Raw genomic sequence first — 14,817 nt, 5'->3', positions numbered from 1 at the left:
GGGGTGTTTAGCTAATATAATCACCTCAGTAGCGTTCATACTAACTTCATCAGGCACCGTTATTGTACAGAGCACAGTGTGTGAGCTGAAATTTGTTCCTTTACTTTTGTATCTTTGTTTCTGACGGAGAACTCACTTACTGGGTCAGAGACTTGTTTTTGTATCTCAGTAATTTTTCATTACAAAGAAAAAGACAAATCGCTATGGTATTTCATTATCGTAAACTGTTGCGCTCGCCCTGGTTTTGTCCACTCGGTTGAAAACACAGGAGGAAGAGGATAAAGTTGTAAGTAAATTATCAATGCGATGGCCGGGAATTGAACCCGGGTCAACTGCTTGGAAGGCAGCTATGCTCACCACTATACCACCATCGCTCACAACGCGCAAGCAGCTCTTATTTTAAGAACAAAGAACAAAAACAGCCCCGGAAACAGGCCCTTCGGCCCAACGAGCCCGCGCCGCCATTTTATTACTACCAGTCCACCTCTCCACCCATGACCCTCATCTATTGTTTTTATGGCCATCCACATTGAGGGAAACTAATTTAGGGAGAATTTATTCCTGCCAATCAGCCTAACAGCACATCTTTGGGGTGTGGGAGGAAACCGGAGCACCCGGAGAAAACCCACGCAAGCACGGGGAGAATGTGCAAACTCCCACAGACACCGGCCCAAATCCATGTGTCTGCACAGCAAACAGCGATAGTCATTGAGCTGTCATCTTGCCCAGTATCTGGTCCAGTTTAGGCACACACTAATGACATGAAGCACTAGGCCAATCTCGAACAACCAAGAGCAGCCCCAGTACGACCCATCGCGTGTATGCCCCTCGTTGGACACGAGGCGGACCGACTTAAACCTGTGAATGAAAAGAGAAATAACATTATTATCATCCCATATCCTTTTCCATTACCAGGGTCGTCCCAATGCTAACGAACCTTATTTAAAACAGTTTCCTATATCCTCCCATCTCCAACCCACTCATGTGCCTGTCTCAGTTACTCTGAAACAACTCCAGCGTGCCTGCCTCTGTTTTTTGTTCACTCCGTTTAAAGTCCAAGAGGCCGCGATCAGGTTCTAAATAAATTATCATTGCAATAGCCGGGAATCGAGCCCGAGTCAACAGTTTAGAAGGCAGGTACACTCACCACAATACCACCATCACCCGCTCTGAGTAAGTAATCGTTATTTGCATTAGTTTTAATTACGGAACTTCCGTCGGTCCTGCACCGACAACAATCCCACCCAATCTGTATCCTCATAACCCCACATATTTACCGTGCTAATCCCCCTGACACTGAGGGACTATTTAGCATGGCCAATCCCGCTAATACGGCACTAATTTTCATGGCTGAGCTGCCGATTCTGGAAAGATAAAATCTGCCATTCGGGCCACAAGTGAAGCTGGAGTCTGCTTTGGATCTTCTGAAACCACATGTTTACCTGGTGGCAAACTCCTGTCCAAAACTGGGGTCCTGACTTGAATCGATCGTCAGCTCCAGTTTCTCATGGGATTAGAAATATGGGAATGTGGAATTGTTCTGGAACATTCACCCCTCCAGCCTGTGTGTCCAAACTTCATCTTGGTTCCGTGAAACTCAAAACACTGAGCGAAACATCAGTTCCCCGGCAATAAGGAGACAGAACAAATACACCACCGACGAGGATGGGATTCGAACCCACGCGTGCAGAGCACAATGGATTAGCAGTCCATCGCCTTAACCACTCGGCCACCTCGTCATGCAGCAGCTGCTCCCCAAACCACCTCTTGTGTTTTAACATCCGTAACAAAGAACACATTTCTCCCGCAGGATAACGCTGCCTTTCTGCTTTCTCTTGATTCGTTGTTACTTTTCCATTTGATGTAAATCCAGAGAAAGTAAAGAGAGAGACAGTTCACCTCTCTGCTCCCGGTTCGGTTTTGAATTCTCCGAACATGACCCTGATGTAAAACAGAGCAAGTGCTGTGAGTTTGTGGAGCAACAGGAGAGAGTCTGACCTCCCAGTAGAGGGCTGTGTGTCCCAACCACGGAGCTTTTCTGTGTCGCTCTTTGGATTTTGGTTGTTTGCCATTGTTCCTGAAATGACAAATTCCAAATCTGGGATAGAAATGAAATTTTAGGGATGATCCGATTCTCATGCTTAGTTATTTTTAATAAACTTCTCTATTTGAACAATGTGTGAGGAATATGATTTGTCCAGTGTCGGTAAAGTTCGAGCAAGGTTCACAGTCCCAGTTGTTTCTGGGAGCCATCAATGGGGAGAGCTGACTGGCTGTGATTGAACCAGAGGATTCACACCTCAGGAGAGGAGCAAGACTGAGAAGGCGGAGCCTTCATGATCAATCTCAACTGAACCGGGAATTGATCCCGCGCTGTTGGCTGAATAAACTGTCCAGCAAATGGAGACAAATGCTCTGGGCTACTCATTAATGAAAACTAAGACCATCACTATTTCTATTTGATGGAGTGAGTAAGTGATAGCAGAGGATGAGTTTCGATCCATCGACCTCTGGGTTATGGGCCCAGCACGCTTCCGCTGCGCCACTCTGCTTCCCAAAGTCAATCCCTCCCTGCTTATTACTGCTGCCCGCGAGCCAGGAATCTATTCACTGTCTCTTTTTGTTACAAACAAAACCCTGGGAAGCTCACCCTGGCTGTATAATAACACGTAACATCACCCCGAATGTAACAGACAGAGAACAAACACACAGAAAAACAATAAAAAAACTATTAGGAGACACTCACAATGAGAGACAGAAAATATTCGAGCAAACCGGCAAAACACTGAGATGGAGAAACTGATTAAGTATGAAAAGGGACTTTCTGTTCCACGAATATAGGCCCTGTTTTGAAATGTATGTTGTGTTGTGTAACTGTGCTCTCTGCTGTGTAACTGTTCTCTCTGTTTGGAACTGTGACTCTCCCGTTGACAGATCTTCACTGTGGTTCTGACAAATTCTTCCCTGTTGTGTAAACGTGTTCCCGGTTTGTAAATATCATCCGTCTTGGGCAGAAGTTTTTTCTTCTTTTGTGTGAAATGTTCTCTGTTGTTCTGTGAAGATGTTTTCTGTGGGAAAAAAATCGACGGAAATTTCAAGGCCGCCATTTCTGAGGATTGCTTTCAATTCCAGCATTGTTTGGGCCGAATGGCCTCCTCCTGTTTCTGTTTTCTATCCATGTGCCTATGTGTTAAATCAGTGAATTTGAATTTCACCAGCTGCCGTGGTGGGATTTACTCCGTGTCCCCAAAGATTAGCGCGGGCCTCTGGATTACCAGCCCAGTGACATCACCTTTCATCCCTGTAAACAAAAACAGTTCATTCAGCTCAGCATTAAACCTCTTCCTGAGGAGATTAGAATTCCTGCCACAGAATTTCAATTAGCCGATTGATGCAAAGCATTTTGTCCTCGTTTGGAACATTAACAATTTATCCAGATCAAACATACATTGTGGAACAGTTCTGACCGAAAAAAATGAGATAAGTGAGAATTAAATGAACAAAGTTGCAAGGAAAGTAATTCTGAGAAAGCTGTTTGGAAGATATAGTGGATTTCAGTTAACGGGCGAGGGAATTGGACTTTTAATTCCAAATGTCTTTATTGATGTCAAATTTCGCCATCTGCTATGGTGGTGGTGGTGGTGGTGTGTGTGTGTGTGTGTGTGTGTGAGAGAGAGAGAGAGAGAGACTCTCACATGATCAATCTGTTTGACTGATCATGAATTAGTCCTTTATGTTCCCTCATAAACACTGTGATCCCTTGTCTTTGTGAATTCCTCAGTTGCGCTTGTACCACTGAGACTCTGGTGTGGGGGTGGAGGGTGGGGTGAGGTTTGAAGGCGATGCCGCAGGGTGCTCAGTGTGAAAACAGACGGTTTTAAAGCCGGGAAGTGAAAAGTGAACTTGTCTGTGTGAAGATCACAGAAAAGCTCTGTCTGGTGCTGCGTCCAAGAGACAAGTTTTGGGTTGTCGGTAAATGAACTCCTGCAATGAAAGCACAAAATCAGAAAGAGGAAATGCTGGAAATATTCAGCAGCTCCGAAAGCAGCTGTGGAGAAATATCCCTATCGCCAGGATGTAACCCTTCAATTGCAGAGTTCACATTGCTCAGATCTCTCAATCTTAGCACCTTCGGGCAAGGAACAGGTAGAGCGGGAATTGGGTCTGTGTTGACTTGAGCAAACAGAGCAATGCACAAACCCAGTAAATAGGAGATCCCGGTTTCAAATCCCAGCGAGAACTTTGAGGCCTTTCAAGTGATCAGTGCAATTGTACAAGTCACAATACCCATCCTCGCTAATCAGTATTGGCTTTCCCTTTACAGTGGATGATCTACAGAGATAAAATATATTTCGAGACTCCCCACAAATATCTCTACTATTTATTTACACGATTCGGGTATTTTCACTATTTGCAGAAAAAATACCTGCAATAAATCTAATGCTGTAAATGCATAAGAACAGCTTTCCATTTTTGTCCTCAGGGAATTTCTAACACAGTCGAATGGCCTTAGAGTCACACAATCCCAACAGTGCTGAAGGAAACCATTCTGCCCATCGAGTTTGTACCGACTCTCCAACAGAGAATCACACACTGGACCTATCCCCGCACACTGGACCTAATCTCCCTATACAAACACCTTGGAACCAAGGGACAATCCTGTCTGGCCAATCCACCCAACTTGCTCATCTTTGGACTGTGGGAGTAAACCAGATCACTTGGTTTCCTGAGTTAATTTGCCTGGATCAATATAGATTGAACAGAACTGCAGAAGGTTAGCACCATCCAGGACAAAGCATCCCACTTCATTCGCTTCCCACACATAAAAAATCACTTCCTCCACACAATGACAGCAGTGTGCACCATCTACGCGATGCAGCAACTCAGCAAGGCTCCTTTTCCAGCACCTTCCAAACCCATGACTACGACAGCCTGGAAGGACAAGCGCAGCAGACACATCAGAGTAACACCCTTACACTGCAGGGCACTGATATTTATTTTTTGATTTATAAATTGCAGTTGTTGTGTGGGTGTTCTTTAACCTTTTTTTTTATCTTCCAAAAGGAGTGAAATCTCGAATTGAAAATGATGTTACTATTTCTAACCCAAACAGTCAATGTTGTATCAAACCGGGGTTTGTGATTTATTCTCGAGTCAGTGGTTTCCCTGGGAGCCGGGTTAACAGAAACAGCATGGAGAGATGGCAGAGCAGGAAATGTCGGTGCCGAAGCTGAATCACATCAATGAGGCAGCAAACTGTTTACTACGAATCTGATCCAAAATCCGACTCTGGTGGGATTCGAATCCACATCTTTTGAATAGCTAATTTAATTATGTAGAAGTCCAACGCACTTTCCGTTGCGCCACAGAGCCACGTGCCGAGAGTTTACTTTCCTTGTCCATATATGGATTTTTGACAATGTAGAAACTATTCGTAAGTTGAACAATCTCATAGTTTAAACATCAAGAACTGTTAAGAATATGGTGTAACAGACATAACTAGGGCGTAGAGAAAGATCAACTTAGTGCGAGATAATCCATTCAAGGTAAGTCTGTGAATTCAGATGTTCAGGATCCAGTCACAGAGGGAGGTGCCGAGGCCTAGGCCACAGAGTTTGGAGAGGAGTTTTGTGGGAATAGTAGTGTTGAAGGCTGAGCTGTAGTCAATAAATAGGAGTCTGACATAGGTGTCCTTGTTATCTAGGTGTTCCAGGATTCAGTGCAAGGCCAGGGAAATGGTGTCTGCTGTGGACCTTTTGTGGCAGTTGGTACTGGCATGTTAGACAGCAAGTCATTGTCTTGTGAGATGGTCAAAGGTTGTGGGTCCGAATCTCATCTGAGTCCGCTTTTGGGATAAAATGTGAAGAAATTAGGAACTGGTGTGTCTATCTTCTCAGAGAAATAAAACTGCCGCCTGGAACTTCAGAGAGGGCCCTCAGTGTAAAAGGACGACATTCGGCCCATCAAGCCTGTACTGACAACAATCCCATCCAGGCTGTATCCCCGTGACCCCACATGTTTACCATGCTAATCCCCCTGACACTAAGGGGCTATTCAGCATGGCCAATCCCGCTAATACAGCACTAATTTTCATGGCTGACCTGCCGATTCTGGGAAGATAAAATCTTGCCACTGGCGTCTGCTTTGGAGATTCCGAAACCACATTTTTGCAGGGTAGTGAACTCCTGTCCAAAGCTGGTAACCTGACTTGATTCAAGTCTCTCCGAGGATGAGAATTCTGGGAATGTGGAATTGTTCTGGAACATTCACCCCTCAAGCCTGTGTGTCCAAACTTCATCTCGGTTCTGCGAACCTTAAAACACTTAAACAAGCCATCAGTTTAAGGGTCAGAGTCAATACATCACCAACGAGGATGGGATTTAAACCCACGCGTGCAGAGCACAATGGATTAGCAGTCCATCGCCTTAAATACTCGGCCACCTCGTCATGGAATAATTTGGTACCAAACTTTGACAAAGGGTCATCTGGACTCGAAATGTCAGCTCTTTTCTCTCCTTGCGGATGCTGCCAGACCCGCTGAGATTTTCCAGCGTTTTCTCTTTTGACTTCTCACCAAACCAGCTCTTGCGTTTTAACACCCGTAACAAACAACATGTTTCTCCCGCAGGATAATGTTGTGTTGCTGTTTACTCCTTAATCTCGGTTCGCTGTTACTCTTCCATTCCATGTCTAACCACAGAAAGTAAAGAGGGAGACAGTTCCATTCCCTGGGCCCTGTCTGGTTTTGAATTGGCCGAACGTAACCCGGATGTAAAACGCAGGCAGCAGTGGGAGCTTGTGGTGCAACGGTAGCGCGTCTGACTCCAGATCAGAAGGTTGCGTGTTCAAATCACGTCAGGCTCATGAAACTTTTCTGGGTCGGATTTTGTATCTGGGTCAAGTTAATTGTCCCCGAAATGACAAATTTCAAAACGATGGTAGAAATGATATTTTAGGGATGCTTCCGGTTCGCATGCTCAGATTATTTTTGCACAGTTTTATATCTGAAACAATGTGTCAGAATTGTGAGGTTTTCATTTCTTGCAAAGTTAAAGCAAGGCCCACACTCTCAGATGTTTCTGTGGGTCATTAAAGGAGAGAGAGCTGACTGGTGGTGATTTAACAGGATAATTCACACCTCAGGAGAGGAGCAAGGATAAAAACAGTCTCAGACGATACAGGAATTAATCCCGAGCTTTTGGCTGAATAAACTGCCCAGCCAACTGAGCTAAACACTTATTTGATAAAAGGGGAACTCTCCGAAAGTTCATGCTGCCAAATAAACCTGCTGGGCTTTAACCTGTTTTAGTGAGATTACTTAGTGTGAACCTGGGATAAATGTGCTGTGTTCCCCGTTAATGAAAATCAAGATGATGAAAAAAATTTACTGTCGAGAAAACTCAGAGTTGCCTTTGGGCAGCAGCCGAATGTTACTATTTGATGTTAGTGAGACCACCCCAAGCAGCTGCGATGGCCGAGTGGTTAAGGTGTTGGATTCGAAATCCAATGGGGTTTCCCCGCGCAGGTTCGAGCCCTGCTCGCAGCGAGTCTGATGTGCAGTGTTTAGAGGTTGTAATTTGTTTAGTGGGGGAACCACTAAACAAAAATTGTAACTGTTAGTTTTGGGGTAGCGCAGTGGTTATTACTGCTGCTTCACAGCTCCAGGGACCTGGGTTCGATTCCCGGCTTGGGTGACTGTCTGTGTGGAGTTTGCACATTCTCCTCATGTCTGCGTGAGTTTCCTCCCACAGTCCAAAGATGTGCGGGTTCGGTTGATTGGCTGTGCTAAAAATTGTCCTGAGATGAGTAGGTTGGAGGGATTAGTGGGTAAAATATGTAGGGATATGGGGGTAGGGCCTGGGTGGGATTGTGGTCGGTGCAGACTCGATGGGCCGAATGGCCTCTTTCTGTACTATAGGATTTCTATGATAACAGATGATGGTTTTGATCCATCGACCTCTGGGTTATGGGTCCAGCTTCTGCTGCGCCACTCTGCCCCGAACGTTACCACTTCCTGCCTATCCCTGTTGCGCGGGAGAGAAGAAACTATTCATTGTATTTTTATTTCAAACCAAACCCACGTGTTGGGAAGCTCACCCTGGCTGGACAGTAACACTTAACATCAACCCGAATGTAACAGGCAGAGAAAGACACACAGAAAAGTAGTAAGAGATGATCAGGACACACACAGAGCGATAGAAGGTTAGCACCATCCAGGACAAAGCATCCCACTTCATTCGCGTCCCACGCATAAAAATTCACTCCCTCCCCTCCCGACACACAATGACAGCAGTGTGCACCATCTACACGATGCAGCAACTCAGCAAGGCTCCTTTTCCAGCACCTTCCAAACCCATGACTACGACAGCCTGGAAGGACAAGCGCAGCAGACACGTCAGAATAACACCCCTACATTTCAGGGCACTGATATTTATTTATTGATTTATAAATTGCTGTTGCATGTTCCTTAACCTTTTTTATCTTCCAAAAGAAGTGAAATATCGAATTGAGAAAGATGTTACTATTTCTAACACAAACAGTGAATGTTGTATCAAACTTTAAGAAAGCCCCCGGAGTTTGTGATTTATTCTCGAGTCAGTGGTTTCCCTGGGAGCCGGCTTAACAGAAACAGCATGGAGAGATGGCAGAGCAGGAAATGTCGGTGCCGAAGGTGAATCACATCAATGAAGCAGCAAACTGTTTGCTACGAATCTGATCGAAAATCCGACTCTGGTGGGACTCAAACCCACAACCTTTGAATGACTAATTTGCCATTATTTAGAAGTCCAACGCGCTTTCCATTGCGCCACAGAGCCACGCGTTAGGTAATTCCTTTACTTGTCCATATATGGATTTTTGACAATGTAGAACCTATTGGTCAATTCAACAATCTCATAGTTTAAACGTCAAGAACTGTTAAGAAGAACTTCACTGATTGCAACTCGTGTTGGAACATCTTATTTCTGTTGAGAGAGCTGTGGAAATACACACCTTTACCCAGGAAATGTGTCCATCACAGACTGACCCTCCCTCTCTCTCTTCCTCATTCTCCTGTATCGCTTGGAGTCAAATCTCAAAGGCTTGATAAGCCGGGAGACACATTCTTTGGGCGCCGCACCTGCGCAAATATATTTTGGCCTCGGAGGGAGTGCAGAGGAGGTTTACTAGGCTGATACCGGAGTTGAGGGGGTTGAGCTATGAGGAGAGGCTGAATAAACTGGGCTTGTACTCGTTAGAGTTTAGAAGAATGAGGGGAGATCTCATTGAGACGTATTATGATGAATGGGATGGATAGGATAGAGGTGGAGAGACTCTTCCCACTCAAAAAAGACAGTAGGACTAGGGGGCACAGCCTCAAGATAAAAGGGGGGCGGTTTAGAACGGAGTTGAGGAGGAACTTCTTCACTCAAAGGGTGGTGAATCTCTGGAATTCTCTGCCCGTTGAAGTGGTGGAGGCTGCCTCGCTAAATATTTTTAAGATGCGGGTTGATGGGTTTTTGATAAGAGAGGGGATTAAGGGTTATGGGGAGAGGGCGGGAAAGTGGAACTGAGCCACGACAGATCAGCCATGATCTTATTGAATGGCGGGGCAGGCTCGAAGGGCTAGATGGCCTACTCCTGCTCCTATTTCTTATGTTCTTATGTTACATTGAGCTGTCTCCAATCCTTTGATGGTTAGAGTCAAAACCATCCCGTTAACAATTCTACCGCAATTTAATTTTAAAGTGGTTTTATTAAACCTGCCATCATTTCAGTTTCCGAGGAATAATTCCGCAAATCCACTTTCTCCGCACATGTTTGGAGTGAGGATTGAGAATTGTGTCAGTCAGGGTCAGAATATGAACCATGTCTCAAACAGTAACCCCCTCACACCGATATCACCATTACAGAAACACTTGTACATTCGGACAGACAATAATTAACACTTTTCCAAATACAATGACTGGCTTTGAAAACTGATGGGCTGCAGATGACTGTCCTCACAGACTGTCACACTTTAAACAATTATATTGGAAATCAGATCATTTCAGTTCACTGGGACGGTTCCCCCAATAAACAGCAGAAACATACTAAAGTATTTTGTCCACAGAGGAGAAAAGAGTTCCACAGCAGGGATCACAGTTCCACAGCAGAGAGCACAGTTCCACAGCAGAGATCACAGTTCCACAGCAGAGAGCACAGTTCCACAGCAGGGAGCACAGTTCCACAGCAGAGATCACAGTTCCACAGCAGAGAGCACAGTTCCACAGCAGAGAGCTCAGTTCCACAGCAGAGAGCACAGTTCCACAGCAGGGATCACAGTACCACAGCAGAGAGCACAGTTCCACAGCAGAGAGCACAGTTCCACAGCAGAGATCACAGTTCCACAGCAGAGAGCACAGTTCCACAGCAGGGAGCACAGTTCCACAGCAGGGAGCACAGTTCCACAGCAGAGAGCACAGTTCCACAGCAGGGAGCACAGTTCCACAGCAGGGATCACAGTTCCACAGCAGAGATCACAGTTCCACAGCAGAGATCACAGTTCCACAGCAGAGATCACAGTTCCACAGCAGAGAGCACAGTTCCACAGCAGAGAGCACAGTTCCACAGCAGAGAGCACAGTTCCACAGCAGAGAGCACAGTTCCACAGCAGAGATCACAGTTCCACAGCAGAGATCACAGTTCCACAGCAGAGAGCACAGTTCCACAGCAGAGAGCACAGTTCCACAGCAGAGATCACAGTTCCACAGCAGAGAGCACAGTTCCACAGCAGAGGATCTATTTAGAAACAAGGAAGGAAAATTAAACAAGAAGAAGTAGGATAGAAAAAGGAGATATCTTGGGATTGACATGAATGATTAGTCAGTCCATTCTCCTTTGCCTGTGTGTGATCTTGTGTATCCTGACTGTCTCTCGCTTCATCTCTCTGTCTTTCTGTGTGTTTTCTATTCTTGGTGACAGTGGAAATGTGGCGCCGGGGGAGCAGCCGAGCGCATGCGCTCCAATGATGAATGCGGAAGTGAATCTCTGTGACGCATTAATACCAGCTGGCAGGTGATTGGGATTGTGGAGCAGAGTGGCGCAGCGGAAGCGTGCTGGGCCCATAACCCAGAGGTCGATGGATCGAAACCATTCTCTGCTAGTAGCTTTTTAGCAACAGCAAAAAGAATTGCTTAGCGGCTCCTTCAAAATGATTTGACATTTCCGTCCAGGGTGCAGTAATTTTCTTCCGCTTCTCGTTACTAGTTAACATTTGAATGAGTAACAGATCGCTGAAATGCCATTTACTCACAAACAGACACAAGCTGTAAATGTTGCAAAGATACACAAGCCGAGGGCTTTCCCTTTCAGCCCGTTTCTCCCAAACAGCTGACACAGGCGTGATGATCCGAATGATCTTCAATTAATCACTATCACTCTCTGATTGTCCAAATTGAAAAAAAAATCTACTTTTTTAAAAACGAAAACAATCTAGTGAAGTTTAGACATATTAGCTGCACTATTTCTGATCATGATGTGGGTCTGCCGGCGTTGGACTGGCGTAAACACAGTAAAAAGTCTGACAACACCAGGACTAAAACCTGGTGTTGTCAGACTTTTTACTCTATTTCTGATCTACAGGGCACCCTGCAGTCAGTCACCATGCTGAGATGGACAGCAGCGTCCTTTCTGTGACATGTACTATCGAGAAGGGCCAGAATATCAGCACAGCGGAAACAGCATCAGGTTAAAGACATAATTAATCATTATTTAGACAGAAATCACTATTTTTTCTTAATTACTGATTTAAAACATGAAATTCAGCTCCCACAATCACCATAAACTGAGGAAGTGAAGTTTCAGGCTTGCATTAGACACACATTGTATGAAATACTTTTTTCAGTCTCTGATTGTTTCCTTGATTCGCCTGTTCACAGCTGGATGGATTTTAACGTGTTCAGTTTAGAACACATTTCACCCTTCTCGGCCTTACTTAAGGTTAAAACTGTAACCTGTGTGTGTCCTTTCTCCTCACACTGAGTGCCTGCCTCTAACATATTGTGGTCACTCAGTACTTGATGTTCATTTACTGTCGGATTATTAATTAATCCTGCTCTCTCCTCATGACTGAAATTAGTGGAACCTTTTGTCTTGTGCTTTCCAAAGCAGGGTGGAGGGCAGGAGTGATTCAGTAATAAAAGAATTTTTGCTGCAAGGCTAAAGGGAGTGGGAAAGGATTAAGTAACAACACACAGAGATGTGTCTGAAGGAGGTGTGAATGGAAGAATGATAAAGAGCTGGCAGCTGAAAGCAAAATCAAGAGAAAATATAGATTAAAACCAAAAATCAAAATAAAATGAAATCAGTTATGACAGTTACTATCATATTTGAAATACGGATAGGAGTCAGGCCATTCAGCCCCTCAGTCCTACACCATCGTTCAAGAAGGGGAGGCGATGGTCTAGTGGTATTATAGCTCGACTATTAATCTGGGAACTCAGCTAATGTTTTGGGAGCCCAGGTTTGAAACCCTCCACAGCAGATGGTGGAATTTGATTTCAATAAAAAGTAATTTGAAGATAAGAATCCAGTTTTGATGATGGAACCATTGTTGGAAAACCCCATCTCATTCACGAATGTGCTTTAGGGAAGGAAATCTGTTGAACTTACCGTGTGTGGCCTTCATGCGGCTCCAAAGCGACAACAATGTGTTGACTCGATATGTGGATGGGCAATAAGTGCAGGCCAGTGATACCCATGTCCAACAAATGGGTTCAAAAAGATCATAACTAAGGTAATTGTGGCTGCAATTCTACTTTTCAAACTTTTGCAGCAACCCTTGACTCCTTTGTATAATCTGTCTAATTCAGCCTAGAACATATTCAATGATCCAGCCTCAACTGTTGTCTGGGAAAGGGATTCCACTGACTAACGATCCTCTGAGGTGAGATGAGAGTGACTACCCTTGACATCAAAACAGGATTTGACTGAGTTAAACATCAAAGATCCTCAGCAAAAGGAAAGTCGATGGGAACCATGGAAACCTCTCCACTGGTTGGAACTTTATCCAGCATAAAGCAAGATGGTTGTGGTGGTCAGTCATTTCATCCTCAGGAGATCATTTCCCCAGTTTGTCAAGTTACTGTCCCAGACCCTTCCACCATAAGGTCAGAACTGGAGATGCTGACTGATGACTGTGGAATGTTTCGCACCATTCAGGACTCTTCAGTTACTGAAGTCGTCCATTCCCAAATGCAGCAGTAACTGGAGAGTATCCAGGCTTGGGCACGGAATGGCAAATAACAATCACACCACACATGTCCAGGACAAAGACCATTTCCAGCAAGAGAGTACCTAACCATTGTCCCTTGACATTAATTGAAAATATATCGCTGAATCATCAACTATCAATATCTTAGTGATTACCTTTAACCAGTAGCTGAACTGGGCTAGCAATGTAATACAATGGCTACAAGGCAGCTCAGAGACACATGATCCCATGGTGAGTAACAAAGATCCTGACTGCCAAACATGTTCACCATCTACCAGGCACAAATCAGGAGTGTGATGGATTAATCCCCACTTGCCCAGGTTAATGCAGCACCAGCAACAAGCAAGAGGTTTGACACCATCCCAGACAAAGCATCCCTCATGATTGACACCCCATCTGCAAACACACATGCCCTCGACCACTGACACACAGTGGCAGCAGTACTTACTAGCTCCAAGATGAGCTACTGGAACTCACAAAGGTTCCTTCAGTAGCACATTCCAAACAAACAAACACTACTGTCTTGAGAAAGACAAGAGCAGTTGACTCAGAGGAACACCATTAAATGGACCTTCCCCTCCAAGACACTTACCATCCTCACTTGGAAATATATTGCTCTTCCTTCACTGTGACTGGATTCATTCTGTATCTGTCATTCTCTGGTGCAATATATCTGTATCATATACCATATGTATCTTACATTTTCTGCTGCAGGGTGTATGTTGTGTCTTTGTTTGAGCCTGTGTTTGGACAGGAGTTGAGGAAGGGATTTTGTCTATCAGTTACTTTCTGATATTGCAAGTGAATTTGGGACTCATTCTGAATCTCTTAAGAATAGTGTGTGTGAACATTCAAATTCTGAGCAGGAATAGACCACTCAAGTCTGCTCTGCGATTCTATAACATCATGGCTGATCTGATTTGAACATCAACTCCACACTCCCGTCTAACCTTAATACATTTTACCTCTTTGATTATCAACAATCTATCTCCAACAAATAATCTCCATTAAAGAGTCCATTTCAGTTACTGTGTGTGTGACTATCAGTCAGTGCTGTTGTATATGAATTTAAACACAATTCTGAGTAGGGATATTTCTGGAATCACATGGGAGTGCAGTTCTCAGTATTCTCTGAAATGAGTTTGGCAGACATTCTGATCTGTCACAAAGATAGAATATTAGCGTAGGATTCATGTTTCTGTCTCTGGTACCATACACAATTTGGGGTTCATTCAGCACCTGATTATTTCTGCTGTTGTTTCTAAGGGTGCAAATGATGTGTATTGGTCAGACTGTCATAATGTGTGTGAGTATGGGATCATTCTGAATCTGTTACTGGTACTCAAAGTCTGGGATCCTGCTATGTAAGTGTGGTAATCAGATGTAACTTTCAGTGGTTGGTGCTGTATGTGCAGCATGACATTCATTCATCTAACACTGAGCGTGTGTTTGAGAATTATCGTGCATCTGTCAGAGTCTATGACACAGTGTGAGTATAGGATTCATCATATGATCTTCATTTTATTTATAAGTTTGGATTCATTCTATATACATTTCCAGCAAAGCAACAGCCCACTGATGTGTAG

The 14,817-nt window shown here is 44.4% G+C and overlaps 7 non-coding genes across 7 annotated transcripts; 3 read left to right on the top strand and 4 right to left on the bottom strand.

Annotated features, from left to right (window-relative positions):
* Positions 1-302: 302 nt before the first annotated feature.
* trnag-ucc (transfer RNA glycine (anticodon UCC)) lies at positions 303-374 on the bottom strand. Its single transcript has one exon. It is a non-coding gene; the product is annotated as a tRNA-Gly (tRNA).
* A 1,283-nt stretch (positions 375-1,657) lies between these two features.
* Positions 1,658-1,739, bottom strand: trnas-gcu (transfer RNA serine (anticodon GCU)). The gene has a single exon. It is a non-coding gene; the product is annotated as a tRNA-Ser (tRNA).
* A 4,626-nt stretch (positions 1,740-6,365) lies between these two features.
* trnas-gcu (transfer RNA serine (anticodon GCU)) lies at positions 6,366-6,447 on the bottom strand. Its single transcript has one exon. It is a non-coding gene; the product is annotated as a tRNA-Ser (tRNA).
* A 345-nt stretch (positions 6,448-6,792) lies between these two features.
* On the top strand, positions 6,793-6,864 carry trnaw-cca (transfer RNA tryptophan (anticodon CCA)). Its single transcript has one exon. It is a non-coding gene; the product is annotated as a tRNA-Trp (tRNA).
* A 600-nt stretch (positions 6,865-7,464) lies between these two features.
* Positions 7,465-7,546, top strand: trnas-cga (transfer RNA serine (anticodon CGA)). The gene has a single exon. It is a non-coding gene; the product is annotated as a tRNA-Ser (tRNA).
* A 1,179-nt stretch (positions 7,547-8,725) lies between these two features.
* trnar-ucu (transfer RNA arginine (anticodon UCU)) lies at positions 8,726-8,816 on the bottom strand. Its single transcript is given in 2 exon segments — positions 8,726-8,761; positions 8,780-8,816. It is a non-coding gene; the product is annotated as a tRNA-Arg (tRNA).
* A 2,234-nt stretch (positions 8,817-11,050) lies between these two features.
* Positions 11,051-11,122, top strand: trnam-cau (transfer RNA methionine (anticodon CAU)). The gene has a single exon. It is a non-coding gene; the product is annotated as a tRNA-Met (tRNA).
* Positions 11,123-14,817: the final 3,695 nt, after the last annotated feature.

Source organism: Carcharhinus amblyrhynchos, unplaced genomic scaffold, assembly GCF_965287045.1.
Source record: "Carcharhinus amblyrhynchos unplaced genomic scaffold, sCarAmb.v2.hapA scaffold_42, whole genome shotgun sequence".
Classification (NCBI taxonomy): Eukaryota; Metazoa; Chordata; class Chondrichthyes; order Carcharhiniformes; family Carcharhinidae; genus Carcharhinus; species Carcharhinus amblyrhynchos.
The sequence above is the reverse complement of the archived record's forward strand: the minus strand, read 5'-3'. Positions and strand labels throughout refer to the sequence as shown.